Below are 17,197 nucleotides of genomic sequence, written 5' to 3' on the forward strand. Positions count from 1 at the left end.
TCAGCATCTTGGGTAATCCTGCAGAGAGTTCATCCACCGTCAGCCCTTCTATAATGCTGCACATACAGAGATGGAGTTGGTGAGAAGCAACATTTACTGTGAACCAAGTTGCTCTGATGCTGAGTGCTGTTCTTCACACTGTGAAAAAAACCTATAGATACATTTTTGCATTACATGGTTCAAGTGACCCAATTCCGATTTTTTCCTCCCATGTGGCAAAGCGGGGAAAAGACCTTCGAACATGTAAGCAGAAAAAAAAAAAGAACATGGATTCCGATATTCTCCGATGGGTTTCAGGCCTTGTGTAAATAAATCTGATATGAATCGTATACGTGCATTTGACATATCGGATATTCCCGTCAATGCGAGTCGTACGTCATTGAAAAAGCAATCGTGGTGAATGACGTCAACTCAGGTGGACACCAACTGTGATCACATGACTCTTTTCAATGATGCAATGGAGGACGAAGGCTCAATCCGATGTTTTGCTGATCTTTTAAAGATGGTGCGGAAAGCAAAAGCTCGTTTTATCATTGCAAATCATGCTGTTTTTAATTCCTTTTCGGCTTGAGTTTTTCCAGGTCAGTACGTCTACCTCGGGTTGTTTCGCCAAGTGTGTAGAGTAAATGCAGATATCGGATATGGGTCTCTTTTAAAAGAAGATATTAGCTGGTCGCCTAAAAAAACGGATAAACGAAGTCAACAAAACGGAATTGGGCATCAAGACCTGCAGTGTAAATGCGACCTTATTAATCGTGGCATTTGACTTCATAATCTATATGTATGTTTTATTTCGATATACTGTATTTTAATGTATATTCCATTTAATAATTACCTTTTCATCAACTCAGGAACCCCCCAGACTTTGAAGAATGTCACATTATGGAGGCCAAATAGGTGGTGAATGCAGTTGTGTTTTCTTTTTAAAGTCTGGTTCTCTGATTCAATCCTGTCTGTGTTCTTCTGCCTTTCAGCTTCACACCCCGAGATCCATCGATTTCCACCCTGCCTTTCTGACTGACTCTTTCACTTATAAATCCTCAGGGTCAGTTTTGGTCCTGCTGAAGTGTGTTGGTCCTTTGAGGGCTATTACTCCACTTCACTTCACTGCTGTGTTCTTTAAAAAAAAAACGTGAAATCATAACTGGAGTTTTGTGACTTTTAGTCCATGTGTGTTACAACCCCAACCCTGTTTACACTTGTATTTAGCGTTGTCCACTTGCAACAGACTTCCAGCCTGTTGTATCTCTCAATTTCATTCCTCACCATTAGGGGGCGGTTGAATGATGCTGGGTTTAGTTAAAGTTAGTTGACGAGTAGAGGAAGAGAGTATGGCTACCGCTCAGGTAGCATATCAACATGTCTTGCTGGGTGTGTCTTACAAAAGTCCTTGTTGGATAACGTTTGGTTTCATGCTCAACTGTAAGTAACTGTTATTTTCAGTTAATTGCTGAAGGAATTACAGTTCAGCCTCTTTTACAAATAAATCGACCTCAGCATACATTTCTTCAAGGATTAACTGAAAATAACAGTTACTGTTACTTACAAGTGCAAATGCATGTATAAACTAAGCTATCAGGCTAATCGGGTATCTGTATGCTATGCCAGTACATAAGCTAATACTGACGTTAATGGTCATTTAAAAGTAGTTCGAACAGCATTTATCATAACATGATTTTGTAGGAAGCAGGCGCTAAAGAGAGTACCTATTAAAAGTTATTTGAGCCAATGGGATCGCTTGGGGTTCTAACAGAGGACATGTTTAATATGTGAATAAAGGCCTAAATTCAATCTGTTCATCATATAAAGCGATTGTGTCCCTTCAGAAAATCTGGACTAAACCGCTCAATTCATGTGGATTAAATCTTCAGTTGTGTTCTGAAGATGAACGAATTTCTTACGGGTTTGGAACGACATGAGGGTCAGTAATTAATGACAGAATTTAAATTTTAGTGTGAACTAACCCTTTAATGGTGGAGAAGACAGTAAAACCATAAGCTAAAACTGGGACATGAAATGAAGTCTTGAAAGGGGCACTAAAGTTGCTGTAAAGTTTTCTCTCTATTTGGTTGTATACTGTACCTGATTTTAATAAGTTTTTGGATGTACACATTTTCTATGATTGTTTAGAATTCACATTAATAATGATAAATCATAATTATCTTTCAGATTAACTACAAAGTGAACAGCTTTAGTCACTGTAATTTTATGGACCGTGGAGGAAGAAAACTTCTTTTCCCAGAATTCTTGGAAACATTCAACAAACAGCCAAGACGTTTCTGTTCCTGCTCATTTTGTTGTGTTGGAATTCAGAAAATGTGTCTTCTTAAACTTCGTGTGGGAGTGTGTCCAATTCAATTCAAATTCACACTTGTGTATTTCAGAGGAGCCCAGTCTTAAATATTAAGTTTTCTTCTATGACCCATCTGATGTTCATCCTTTTCTCTTCATTTTGTTGTAGGCTACTAGTCCTAAAAGGCTGTCTTTGAAGTGAAAGAAAGAAAGGAATATGAAATAAAAAGAATATGAAATCAGCCAGTGATGTCCAAACTCAAACGTAGCCTTTATGACCTTCCCAGGAGGAACGTGATGGCAGCGTTTGATTCTCTCTGCTGAGGTCTTCATAAGATGCTTCATGGTGAGACCTTTCAACTCTCCGAATAAGCTCAAACTCTCCACACGGCTCTGGGACTTCAAAAGGTAAAACCTAACATTTCAAAACTAAAGTGGTGCCTCATGTATAGTGAACAAACCCAAACTAATCCATATAAAACACTGTAGACTGAGGAACGCAAACAGACGGAGCATTAGCATTTGAGCCTCAAACGTTCATTATGATCAGATTTTATTGTTTTATGTTGAAAATGTGATTTATAAAGGGGTGGGTTTCCCAGAAGCTTCGTTAGCCAACTTTGGTCACAAGTTCCGTCGTTATCAGGATAGTTCAACGTGTCGGTGTTTCACGAAACCATCGTTCTAACGAACATTCGCAAACAGCATCGCAAAGTGTGTGTTTGGAACGACAGCGTCGACCTGTGGTTAGAAGAGTAGTTTCTAGTTTGCATGACATGTGGACTCAATAAATCCTTATCTTGAGCAAAATAAGCAAGCTGACATTCAGTACAATCTGTATCTTTTATTTAGAATACATACTAATGTAATTTACGTCTTTTAGTTTGTCAAGAGATTTAAAGCACCGTTTTTGAAGAGTGCGCATGTGTGAACGTGCTCTAGTACGTAAGAACGAGATTGAATCTGTAAATAGAGGAAATAACTGAGAAAAATGAGAAACAGTCCTCAGATGCCATGTCCGTATAGCTAAAAATGTACCATTCATTTGATCTCAAACAGATTCATTAAAAGTAGTTATTACTCCACCACCTGTGATATCATTAACCAACTTGGTTGAACGACCAATTTGCGACAATATGGTTTCGGGAAACATTGATTTGGAAACACATCCTGGTTGGCACTGACGTGGCTCTGTTCCCTCCTGGGATCTTTTTAGGTAGGTTATACCATGATACTTTGACATAAACCATGATACTGAATGTATTTACATGGTTCTCCAAGATATTTTAAAGAATATGGAGCAGTGCATGTCTAGTACACCATGGTATCATCATATCCATCAAATAATGTCAAGCAAGCCAGTGGTATTACCATGGGCACATTTTCTGTCAGTGTAGTTCAGATGTGGAATAAATACATGCAGCTTACCTTAGAGAAGAGGAATACGGCAATGCTAATGTTCCGTAAACGCCCGCGCATCATGGACATTTTAATAGATGTGTGTGTGGCAGGAACGTTTCATTAAAAGAGCTTTAAAAAGCAGAAGCAGTTCTTGAGTTAGTAGTGCTGTAAAAAAGGATGTCAGGGGAGTTGTATATGTTTTATACGATTGGAAACACCTGCATCCATAGGGAGGAATTTGGGAGTTTGGAGAAGGGTGGTGAAACGTGGGATTTCAGTGTTCAAGTCACCTTTATTTCTATTTATACAACACAGATTGTTTCAAAGCAGCTTTACAAGGATAAACAGGGAAATAATGATTCAGTGACGCAAACAGAGTTCAGTTCAGATGTGAAGCAGTTCTAAAAAGACAATAGTGAACCATCATAATTCAGTTCAGTGTCGATTCAGTTTGGTTCAATAACTCTAAAGTTCATCAATTATGGAAAGCAGCTCTGGAGAAAACAGTGATGTCATCATCAGCTCAGCTCAGTTCTCATCCAATAGTGTCAGTGCGGTCAGATCAATAATATGCCGAATATTAAAGGGTTTGTTCACCCAAACATGTACAATAGCTGGCTCTTCCAAGCTTTATATAAGGAGTGAATGGTGCTTTAGATTTTGAAGCCCATAAAAGCGCATACATCCATCATAAAAGTAATCCATTCGACTCCAGGAGTTAATAAAGGCCTTCTGAAGTGAAACGATGTGTTTGTGTGAGAAAAATATCCATATTTATAACTTTATAAACTATAATCACTGGCTTCCGGTAACGGCCGTATGCCGTGAGTGACCTCTGACCCGATGCATGACGTAGGATGTATTAGTAGCGTAAGCTTAGGTGAGAGTAGACACCTCTCACGGTTCAAACAAATAATCCCACATGGAAAGAACCTATATGAGGATATATGCGCATATATGAAACCTATATACAGCATATATGCACATATATGATAATATATATGCTGCATATATGCGTATATATGCCACATATAGGCTAAATTGAGGTGCATATGTGCATATACAGGCCATATAGGTCTCCTGTATTGCTTCTTTATATCCACATATAAGCCCTATATGTACATACAAGATATGTCTCCTATATAGCTCATGGCAGGATCTGATCATTTTGTAGCTCATATCTCACTTTGGCAACTGTCATACAGCTCAGATAGGCACATCTATCAAATAAGCTCACGGAGCTGAGAAGATCAAAAAGTTTTTTGTTTTTTTTTTCAGTTTTTTGTCTTATTTTTGTTCTTGTACTATTTGATTGTTCTTAAGTAAATACATAATGTAAACTTCTACATTTTGGGCTTTTATTTATGTTGCCTAGCTATGGATTTGAATAATGGATTTTACTAATATATAGGTAAACATATAGGTTAACATATAGGTGCATATATAGGTGAACATACAGGTGCATATATACGTGCATATATGCACACATATATACGTGCATATATGTACCTATATAGGTACATGTATGCACAAATATATATGTACACATATGTACATATATGTGCATATATGTACATATAATATAGGAAAACGGCCAATTTTATATATGTCACATATATTAAAAACCTATATCAAAACCTATATCAAAACATATGTTTATATAGGTTATTTCCATGTGGGATGCTGAGCAACAAACTCAAGCTCCTCCGACATTTCTCTTTAAAAATGTTCATTTTAGACTTCTAATTCGTGACTGGTGTTTTGTTTTACTCTCTCCTCTGTGCTTCCGCGTTCCTCGATACGTCACGCGTCGGGTCAGAGGTCACTCTTCCGTTGAAACTAGACTCACATACGGCCGTTACAGGAAGCTAGTGATTATAGTATATAAAGTTATAAATAAGGATATTTTTCTTGCAAAAACGCTTTGCTTCAGAAGGCCTGTGAGACATGCTTCTCCTGCATGTAACACGCATGAAATAACCCCTGATGCAGATCTATACAGGTGGAGCTGGGGAAGGTGGAGGGTTTCTGAAAGCGCTGCAATGCTAACAGCAACACTACCGGTATTTAATTAGCCGCTGACACAACAACAACCAATCAGCTGTGCTGTGTAGATAATGACCTGATCACTACCAAATGAGTTTGACCTATCAGCCTGCGCCATCTAGAGTTTCATGCCAGAATTAGGCAATAAATGCTGTTCTTTTGAACTTTCTATTCATTAAAGAATCCTGAAAAAAAAAAAAAATTCCACAAAAATATGAAGCAGCACAACTGTTTTCATCATTGATGATAATCAGAAATGAGCATTAAATCAGCATATTAGAATGATTTAGATGATGATAAAGGAATACTTTTATTCAGCAAGGCATTATTATAATTTGACATTAAAGACATTTATAATGTTACAAAAGATTCTATTTCAAATGAATGATGTTCTTTTGAACTTTCTATTCATTAGAGAATCCTGAAAAATAAAATGTATCAGTTTCCACAAAAAAATATGAAGCAGTTTTCAACATTGATAATAATCAGAAATGTTTCTTGAGCAGCAAATCATCATATGAGAGTGATTTCTGAAGGATCATGTGACACTGAAGACTGGAGTAATGATGCTGAAAATACAGCTTTGATCACAGGAATAAATTAGGCCTACATTTGAACATATATTCACATACAGTACAAAACAGACATTTTAATTAGTTTTTACTGTTTTTTATATATATATATAAATACAGCCTTGGTGAGTAGAAGAGACTTCGTTCAAAAACATTTGGCATGTTTAATTAATTTGTGTAAAGGCTGACTTTCCCCAGGCTATAATGCTTGTCAAAATATCGGTGAGAACCATACAACGCAGAAGCAAAGTTGCTGTAAATGAAGGAAGGCCTAAAAAACCCAAGACCTTCGGTGAACTTCTTCAGAGCAGATCTCATCCACACAGACGCCGATCTTTGGCGATTCCCTGAGAAAGGACTGAGTGAGACTTACACGCGGCTAACCTGAAGTGTTGGGAAAGATGGGAATACTTCAAACCGAGACGAGCATGACAGCCTGTCGTTTTAAAGCTCTCGTGGAGTCACCAGCCAGCGGTGGATGAAAGACGAGAGCGTCTGGGGCGGGAGTTGTTGAGGTTTAGATGAGGAGAGTATGCCATCGGAGGGGGAAAGATGTTTCAGAATCACAAGCTTTTGTGTTTCACACACACTTTGGCACTGTTGAAGCGGTATCAGTGTTTTAAATTTAATCACCAGCAATCCCAAAATCGCAGGCACGTTTTACAGCACATCGGGGTGCAACTTTGTTCAGAAAACCTTCAAAATGTAGTGAAGGCATTGAGCCAAAGCAATGCAGCCACATTACGCATGTCCCCAGCCTGTCCAGGCTCTTATCGATGGCTCACTAACTGCTAGCTCAACTATCCAGCCGGACAAGCTTAATAAATCAAGCCAATCCCGTTACATGTGTGTTGACATCTCCAGGGAAGCTGAAATCTGCGTTATGGGGCTTTGCAGACGGCCACTGCTGAACGCTTAACAATCTATATACATTGTTATTATACATTGTTATATAAACTGTTCTTATATAAGAACAATTTGCATTTTGATTGCAAATGCAAAAATATTTAATGAATATATTTCTATGAAAATGTTTGCATTAATAAAAATTTCAAATATATACAGAAATCATTCAGGATAAGACCAGGAAAGAAACAAAAACCTAACACTAACACAAAGTAAAGTTTCATTTGTTAACAATAATTAATGGAGTAGCAATGGGAAATACCTCTAACACATTTATTAATCTTAGTTAATGTTAATTTCAACATTTAATAAAACCGTATTAAAATGTAAAGTTGTGTCTTTTAATATTATTTTAATGAACCTGAGCTGACATGAACTAACAATGAACAGTATTTATTAACTATTGTTATCAAAGATTAATAAATACAAATGTATTGCTCAATGTGTTAATTTTAGTTAAACTGTAATAAAAAGATATGATCAATAAGTCATGACAACATTAATTTAACTTAATTTAAGGCAGCAACTGAGTGAAGCTTTTAAGCTAAAGGGGAAACTATTTTACAGTGCAACTAATAGGACATTATTGTAAAGTGGTACCAAAAAATAAGTCAAAATTGATTTCTTGTTGAGCTTATTGGTTTGTTCAAACCTTACATACAAACTATAATAATAGTGATATTTGTTTTAGCAAAAATGACTAATGAATCAAATTTGCTGCATCTCTACAGTGTGAAAAATGATCTGTACAGTAAAAGACTGTAAAAATGCGATTGTAAAAACCTTGTAATTGGTTAAAAGTAAGTTTCCTCACTAGATGGTTAAACACTGTAATAGATCTAACCTTACATTTAATGTAGTTTTACAGTAAAATACTGTTAAATTTACTGTTTTTGGAAGTGAAAAGAACAAGTTATTGTGTTATTTATACAGTGAAAATCCACAAATTGACATTCCCAGAATTTCCTTCATGACACTTCACATTTGATGTATTTTCGTTGAAATAACAGTTTTTTTCTCATCGGTTATGCACATTAGGGTTTTATGTTCTATTAATGTTTATTGCATCTCTTCAGTGTCATGTGATGGTGTTAAGTGTTTTTGGAGGTTGTTAATGTATTACAAAGGTAGTATAAGTTGGTAGATCAACATTTCATGTGTGTGTGTGTGTGTGTGTGTGTGTGTGTGTGTGTGTGTGTACAATTATCTTTGTGAGGACCAGTTTGAGTTTTCGACCATTGGAGTGAGGACAACGAGAGTAAATAAAGTGAGGACATTTTGGCCGGTCCTCACTTTCTGAAAGCCTTTAAAGGCCTGTTTGAGGGTCAAGTTTTAGGGATAGGGTTATAATGAGGTTAAGGGTCGGTTTAGGGTCAGGGGTCGGGTTAGGCACTTAGTTGTGATGGGGAAGGTTAGGGTAAGCGGCTAGAGGTTGCATTGTGTCAATGAATGTCCTCATAAAGATAGATTTACAAGAGAGTGTGTGTGTGTGTGTGTGTGTGTGTGTGTGTGTGTGTGTGTGTGTGTGTGTGTGTGTGTGTGTGTGTGTGTGTGTGTGTGTGTGTGTGTGTGTGTGTGTGTGTGTGTGTGTGTGTGTGTGTGTGTGTGTGTGTGTGTGTGTGTGGTGTTGCTTTAATAAGTCATCAGATTGACTCTTTTTTGCTGGTAGATGATCAAATTGGTGTAAAAGATCCTGCAGCACTGTGCTAAAAACCAGCAGAACATCTTATCAAACACATAGCAACATTTTAGCATTATGATATTGAGTTTTGGCACCACTCATATATTCTTGTTTGAAATCAAGCGTTGGCATGTTTTTGTATTTCCATTTTATGGCAGCTTTCTCAAAATATGTGCACCACGGTTCTAAACGAAGTGAAAGAGGAGAAGTTAAGAAAACTGCACAGATGGCTTGAGTTGAAGATCAAGCGTCGAGAGGAAAGTCCGTGTATCTTTCACATCTGCTAATTTGTCTCAAAGTCACAGTGGCACAGAATGAAAACAAAGCGCTCGATGTACTCTGTGCTTACTATTAATACAAGTCAATGAAGTGCAGTAATGAAAGTGTGGGTGTGAGGCGTGGGCTCTGGCAGCGGGAGCGCACACTGCTGATAATGGCTCAGATAATTCGTTTAATTGGTGTCATTACTGCAGCGCAGAGATTCTCAGCATGAACGATGCAGTGGTGATTCATTTCAATAACACCTGACACCAGTACAAGCCAGGACTTCTACAACTTTTCCAATGATCCACTTACAGTATGAGGGAACCCTGTCCTAAAATATAAAGTAAAATGTATATTTTATACAGTATATGAAGACTTCAGATGCAAAAGCCTCTAAGTGCCATCTGAAATTTTCTTCTGGAATGATAATTTTTATCAAGCTTATATGTTTATGTTCAGTTATTTCACTTTAATGGCATAATAATTATATTAATTGTCATTAAAGTGAAAGCTTGATAAAAATTATCATTTTAGAAGAAAATTTAGAGGCTTATGCATCTGAAGTCTTCATGTGTTGTATGAGATATACATTTTATATTGTAATTGTATTAAAGGCAAAACAAATTATTAAAATATGGAAAATATGTATTTGTATTCAATTGACAGGATTTTTTTTTCTACCCACTATTAATGTTTTTACACTTTGCTAGCCATGACCCAATAACATACTTATTTCAGCACAATCTCTAAAAAAAACAACATCTTTGATTTTAAGCACCATGCTTTATAATAGTGTATTATTATAATGTTTAAATATTTGTGGTTGTATGTTGTTAATTGTATTGCATACGTGAACTTTATTACACTAATTGATTGATTGCACACGAGGTCTAGTTGCCACACTTTGTGTGGGTTTAAGTGTGTATAGATACATGGTGTCTAAAAAGATGTATGTATTTATTTATTTAATTTATTATTATTATTATTATATATATTTTTTTTTTTTTGTATAATTTTTTTATTTATAAATATTTATACTTACGAATATTTTTAATTATTTATCTTTATAAATATGGTTCGATGAACACGCATTGATCATTTGGGGCATGTTGTCACACCAGGGAAAAAAATTCATAAAACAGCAAAAATATGAAAAAAAATTGACAACTTGCCCCAGTCTGACATTTATTAGTTTTTAGGAAGTCCTAAAAACACAATTTTAAATATTTTTGAATAAAGTGTTGAGGTTTTATTGTTCACACAACATATATTGCAAAATATGACGATACTGTCATTAGAGTGACATAATTATGTCGTAATTCACAAAAATAAAATTCTGAAACCAACAAAACCAGATCTAGATGAAACAGAGAGAATATCCTACAAAAACTGTATTAATTATGCTCTTTTCTACCAGTGTTTTTGGTAACACTTTATTTTGGTGGTCTCTTTTGAACATTCTGTTGATTGCATGTCAACTAACTCTCTTTAGAATATCTGCTAACTCTTCTAACTCTTCCTCCAACAGACGTTCTGCTGACTATAAGTAACTAACCCGAACCCTGCCAGTCTGTTACTGTGTTTGTTGGTGCAACATTACTTATAGTCAAGAGAATGTGTTAAAGTGGACCGTGTTGATTTTACAGGAAAACATTAAGAAGAGAAAGAGAAAAGAGATGCAGTCTGATGAAGTAAGGAAGTTGCACAGGTCGTAGGTCACAGGTGAGGTGTAAACACACTAGTGGGCGGATGGTGAGATGAAATCAGTGCTGTATTTCTGCATGGTTGTAGTTATGGAAGTAAATCAGTGAATGCGTGTGAACTGAGGGCCGGCCGGGGTTCAGCCGTAAGCCAGCCGGATTCATTCCTGAATCCTGGACAAACTGACCTGCCACAGGAGAGATGAAGGTTATAACATCCCTGCCACCACTCATCTGACATCTGATACTCTGTCCTCGGAGAAGACTTTCAATATCCCATTCTCAGGAAACATGTCACTTGTGCCTGGAAATTCATGATTTACAGTCAATAATTCTGTACTTTATGCCAAGAAACAAGTCAGTAAAGTCTGTGCGCCAAGAAAAAAGTGAGTTGACGTATTTGCAAAGCGACCATCAAAATAAAGTGCTTCTTAAAGGAATATTCTGGTACAGCATTTGTTCTTTAATATATATGGCCCAAAATGATGTTCAAATGTGATATTTGTTTTCTATGACCCTACAAGTTTGAATAAACCATCAAAATATGGTGGAAATATTTTATATTTGAAATATTTATATTTTAAATATTTTAAATTTGAAGGAAAAACAAAACACTAAACTTAACGTGTTTTTCTGAAAGAAAAAAAAAAAAAAAAAAAACGGCAAAATATAGCCACAGGTTTTATATTACTATGCAAAAATATATATATATACATTGAATACACCATCAGTTGTTAATATTTCATTAGTTCTCTCTCTAGTTTTTGCATGTTCATAAATTCAAAAATTGTGTCGGCATGTTTCAGTGTGTTTTCACAAATAAAACAATTGACTACAAGCACAACTATGCAATATGCTTACAACATTTTTAATATTTAAGTAAAGGTTAAAAAAATGTAAATGTTCCTAGTCCTAACATGACATAACATTTCTGGCCACTACTGTATATATGGATGCTTCTTTACTACAGTCATCTTATTCTGTTCTGATACATTGATAATTAGGACAATTATATATATATATATATATATATATATATATATATATATATATGTATATGTATTTTCAGAGTGTCTTTGGAGCACGAGTTCATCACAGTGTTGAGACTGTGCTTAGTTTTTCTGATGACGAGATGCCGTACTTCTCCCTGCTGGAGCGTTAGAGAGCCATATGATGATTGAACACACACACACACACACACACGCACGCACGCACGCACGCACAGAGAGAGAGAGAGAGAGAGAGAGTATTGATCATGGAGATGCTTTACAGCCCAGCCGCTCAAAATCCAACATTTGTTCTCTGTCGGTCTGTCTGATATTGAAGTAATTAGTTTGAGTTCTGTGATTTCCCTAGTGAGTTCCCTTGCTGTTTACTCCCTATAGGCAGTTGCCTTCTAAGGCAGCATCTTAACTGGAAAGAAATCTGAAAGTGACTGATTTGAAACGATCTTCCTCCACTACACAAATAGCATTTCTCACATGAATCAGATGAGACACTTGATTCATAATTGATACCAATAGAGTTTGACAATAACACACCATAAAAAAAAAAGATTTTTGTGAAGTACTAAATAAAACAAAGATGATGTGTTTTACAGGAAAATACTTTAAGTCTTGAAAAAATGTCATGTTTAATTGCTTGACGTTTCATTGTAATTATTTGTTAAATTTACTTGCAATTCTGCTTAAGTAAAACCTACTTCAATGCATAGCATTTGGCTAATAGTGTAATATTCTTAATAAGCATAACATGCAATAATATGAAAGGTATTTTATCAGGTCGCATAAGTTTAGGAACAGATTTCATCATGAGAGCACGTATATGATTTTCTCTTGTTATACACTGTTAGACATTTCAAGGGTTTTTTACAGTAACTTACTGGCAACACTGTTTAAAAAGTCTCTCTCTCTCTCTCTCTCTCTCTCTCTCTCTCTCTCTCTCTCTCTCTCTCTCTCTCTGTGAAGTGAATTCAGTCTTCAGTTTGACATCACAGAAAATTCTCATGATGCAATGGGAATCACAGTTATTTACTGTTAAGAGAAATAGCAGTATAATACTGGGTGATTTAAAGTAAATAACTGTAGAAATTACAGAAAGGTCTAACAGTGTAACATCATGTGCTCCAGCTTTTCCACCTCGTCTCCATAGATCTTGATGTTATTTTGAGTTTTGTAGCATTAGACTTTTTGGCACCTCATCTTTTGTACTTCATCCAGCATGAAATGTCACATCTATTTATTAGATTCAGCTTTTTTTAGAGATTGCGTAACAACCTTGCACTGCAAACAAAACTTTTGTCTCTATTTCTAGTAAAATCCTCTCAGTATAACAGGGAAACTCCAGAGGTAATTACTCCGAGATCCCGAAGAGAAAAAGATCTGCTGTATCTGATCCCAAACGCTGGTTAATGAGAGCTGAGCCGGGCCTGGTTTCCACCGCTGACATTCCAAGGTGAAGCTGTACAATGATTGTGCTTTTCCCCGAGCGTTGTGCTGTATGTTTCCTGAAGCGTTGGAGGTAATTACTCTGTTAGACGTGAACTCTGCGACCCGAGGGACTCGACTGCCTGAGACCTTTAGAGTCGGAGCTTCAAGTCCAGTTTTTTTTTTTTTTTTTTTTTTCAGAACAGGAGAGAGAGTGAGAGGAAATTGATTAAACATGTTTTTCCTCGTCCTTTGATGATACTGACACCAGTGACTCTGAGGACCAGATGTGATCAAAGATTCAGGAAGATTCAAGCCGTCACAGTCAGACTCTCTGTCCTGTTCCATGTCCCATACTAAACAATCAATATATATGAACAAGTGTATATATATATACTGTATATATATATAGGAAGAGTTCAGATGCAAAAGCCTCTAAGTGCCATCTGAAATTTTCTTCTAGAATGATCATTTTTATCAAGCTCGTATATTTAATGACATGAATAGGTAATTTTCATTGCCATTCAAGTGAAATTACTGAATTTAAATATACAAGCTTGATAAAAATTTCAGATGGCACTTAGAGGCTTTTGCATCTGAACTCTTCATATATATATATATATATATATATATATATATATATATATATATATATATATACATATGACTATTTTTAATGTTTTGAAAGAAGTCTCTTATGCTTATCAAGCCTGCATTTATTTGATAAAAAATTCAGAAAAAAAACTTAATATTGTAAAATATTCTTACAATTTAAAATAATGGTTTTCTATTTTAATATACTTTAAAATATAATTTATTTCTGTGATGCAAAGCTGAATTTTCAGCATCGTGACTCCAGTCTTCAGTGTCACATGATCCTTCAGAAATCATTCTAATATGCAGATTTTTTAGGCATCTCAGTTTTGCTATTGCAGAAGCCTCACCTCAGTACTGAGTAGTTGCTATAGTTACCACCACACCTGTTTCTGCTAATGAGTCAACCTACTTCCAGATGCATAATGTTTTGAGGATCTTGCATTTATATCAAGTGCTTTTCCTGATTTGGAATCTGTCTAGGTGTGTCTCATTGTTAACATTTAAACAGTGTTCTTGCTTACTGCACACTATCAGCCTAAATACTGCTTATACGATTACACCATTGAGGATTTCAATTTCATGTATTTTTAACAAAATATATTGTGTAATAATGTATTTTGTAGTATAAACCTGTTGCAAAGTATTGCAATGGATATTAACTCTGGTTCAGTGATCACACTACATAGCCTAGAAAAACTATATCAGTTTTGTACACTATACAAAATATTTTATGTTTCCAGTAGAAATATATAAACATTCTTAAATCAAGAGATATTTCACCCCAAACATGTATATCTGTCATTAATTACTCACCCTCATGTCATTAATTTCTTTTTAACTTAAGAAGCGGAAAACAAGACAAAAATACTGAGGAAGAATGTTTTTTTGGGTGCATTGCATTGTGGGATATACATGCACTTTTATGTAGTGCACAATGTTTTTTTGTTGTTGTATTTTTTTACATCACGATAAATGTATTGTGATTGTCAAAACATTTGTAACTAAACATAACTTTACTAGGTTTAGTGACAACATGTTAAAATGTTTGCATGGTATACAGTGACTGGTAGGTTCATGTTTTTATTATTGCTTGACACAAATTTCACAATTTCAATTCAATTCTTGTGATTTGATTCCGATCTTGATTCAATATCGATTCATTTGGATACATATTAGGTACAGTAAATACATGTTCATTTTTCTCAAGAAAAAAAAAATCACTTAATGCTATACGGAGAGAGCACTGTCAGCTATTAGCTGTATTATGATTAATGGTTAAAAATAACTCAAAAATATAATGTGTTTTTTATTATAAAAACAATGTTATAATATTTTATGGATATAAGTAAAAATACAATAAATATGTTGCACAAAATAGCCACTCCTCTCTATAGCTAATTTTTCTAGCCAGCTAACATGCTATGGTCATTAAATTACTTTCTCCAGCTGTTTTATTGACGTCTTTCCGCGGTTGAGAAACACTGATTGATTGAAATTATGTATGAGGCATATACAGACCCTTTCCAAAAAATTTGAATATCATGGAAAAGTTTATGTATTTCCATAATTCCATTCAAAACGTTAAACTTCCATAGATTATAGATTCACCAGCTGATGACATGGCTCCCCAAACCAACACAGACTGTGGAAACTTCACGCTGGACTTCAAGCATCTTGGATTGTGTGCCTCTCCATTCTTCCTCCAGACTCTGGGACCTTGGTTTCCAAATGAGATGCAAAATTTGCTCTCATCAGAAAAGAGGACTTTGGTCCACTGTGCTTTATTAAATCCAGAGTCAACGCCAGGACATTTTCAGAGCACTTCATGCTTCCTTCATTTTCCAGCAGGATTTGCACGTGCCCACACTGCCAAAAGAACCAAAACCTGGTTCAATGACCATGGTATCACTGTGTAATTACTGTGTGATTTCATGTAATATTCTAATTTTTGGAAATCCTGTTTTCGTGGGTTTTATGAGCTGGAAGCCCAAATTATGTACAAATAAACAACTAAATACTTGAAATCGTTTAAGTTGTGGGCCCTGAATCCATAATCTATGGAAGTTTAACGTTTTGAATGGAATTATGGAAATAAATAAACTTTTCCATGATATTCTAATTTTTTGGAAAGGGTCTGTACATTTCACTAAGTTGTAGCCTACTGTCTCTTTCAACATGCCCATTGTTCTTTCGTGTTTATTTACTAAGGTTAGATGATTGGTTCACATGCCGCTTGAACTGAGGCGCTACAACGATCTGTCGTCACATTTACAAGCGCCAAAAACGGTATTTATTGTTTGAATTTCAATAAAATTGACAGAATCTGAGAGATGAGAATTAGTTTCATATCAAAAGTAACCTTCTCTGTCGCGGTGTCAGTGTCCTCTTTGGTTCGTGATTTTTCTGTGCGTGAGAAAATGGATGTGTGGCGTGAGAGCGCGTGTGAAAAGTGTCAATCGCGTGAGTTTCGCTCTGAATGCGTGAGAGTTGGCAGAGCCCACACAAGAATACATCGATTCCAAAGACTTTCGATCTTAACATGAAATCCCAGATGAACTCTAGCCTTGTTCTCGCCTGGCTCTGGCTGAAATCCACTTGAGATTCCCAAACCTTTCTAGAGGAGGATTTCTGTTCTAATACTCTAACACTGAGAACTAACACTACCTACTCGAGGGAGTGAACCTGGACTTCAGTGATAAGAGCTGTGGTACTGTAACTAACCTTAGCTTTATCAGCCAGGCCGGATTACAGGTGCAGAGACCAGGCGAGAGACAGCGAGTTGAGGAAGATATCTAGTGGTTTATAAGCGCTGGGTTAAATCTCACAGGTGGAAAACAACTCAAGACAACAAGAAATTAAACAAATGGGAATTGAATATTGAGTCAACATGGGTTTATAAAATGGAATCTTTCATAATTAACTCTGCCTTCCTCAGACTTTATACAAATTATTCAAATCATTCAAAGTGGTGCCGACAATCTTTAGCCTAGAAATCTAGACGCACCCTAGCGGCAGCAAAATGTATACAGCTCCGTTGACTTTCGGAGCTGTAAAAACCTAAATTGGGTCAGGCCAATCACATCGTGTATAGAGTAGGCGGGGCGGGCTTAACATAATGACGACAGAGTTGCGACGGTTCCCTGCTACTTGAAAACAAAGAAGAGCTGCTGCTGGAGAACAGTCTTTCGAATCGGCTTTGGCCGCGACTCTGGAGGACATGGAGTTAAGTTTTTCTTTGAGAATAGAGCAAAGAACGACACTTAAAGCCTGGTTCACACGGGACGATTTTAAAATTGTCGGCCGATTTTCCAA

The 17,197-nt window shown here is 36.0% G+C and overlaps 1 protein-coding gene across 1 annotated transcript in view; it reads left to right on the forward strand.

Moving 5' to 3' along the window:
- Nucleotides 1-1,362: 1,362 nt before the first annotated feature.
- fut8b (fucosyltransferase 8b (alpha (1,6) fucosyltransferase)) overlaps nucleotides 1,363-17,197 on the forward strand; it is a 120,970-nt gene continuing 105,135 nt past the window's right edge. Inside the window, exons 1-3 of the mRNA XM_079888844.1 lie at nucleotides 1,363-1,422; nucleotides 1,827-1,921; nucleotides 2,580-2,700. The gene's annotated coding sequence lies outside the window, so the exon portion shown is untranslated. The remainder of the gene's footprint in view (nucleotides 1,423-1,826; nucleotides 1,922-2,579; nucleotides 2,701-17,197) is intronic.

The sequence above is a fragment of the Squalius cephalus genome (assembly GCF_949319135.1).
Source record: "Squalius cephalus genome assembly, chromosome: 12".
Taxonomy (NCBI): Eukaryota; Metazoa; Chordata; class Actinopteri; order Cypriniformes; family Leuciscidae; genus Squalius; species Squalius cephalus.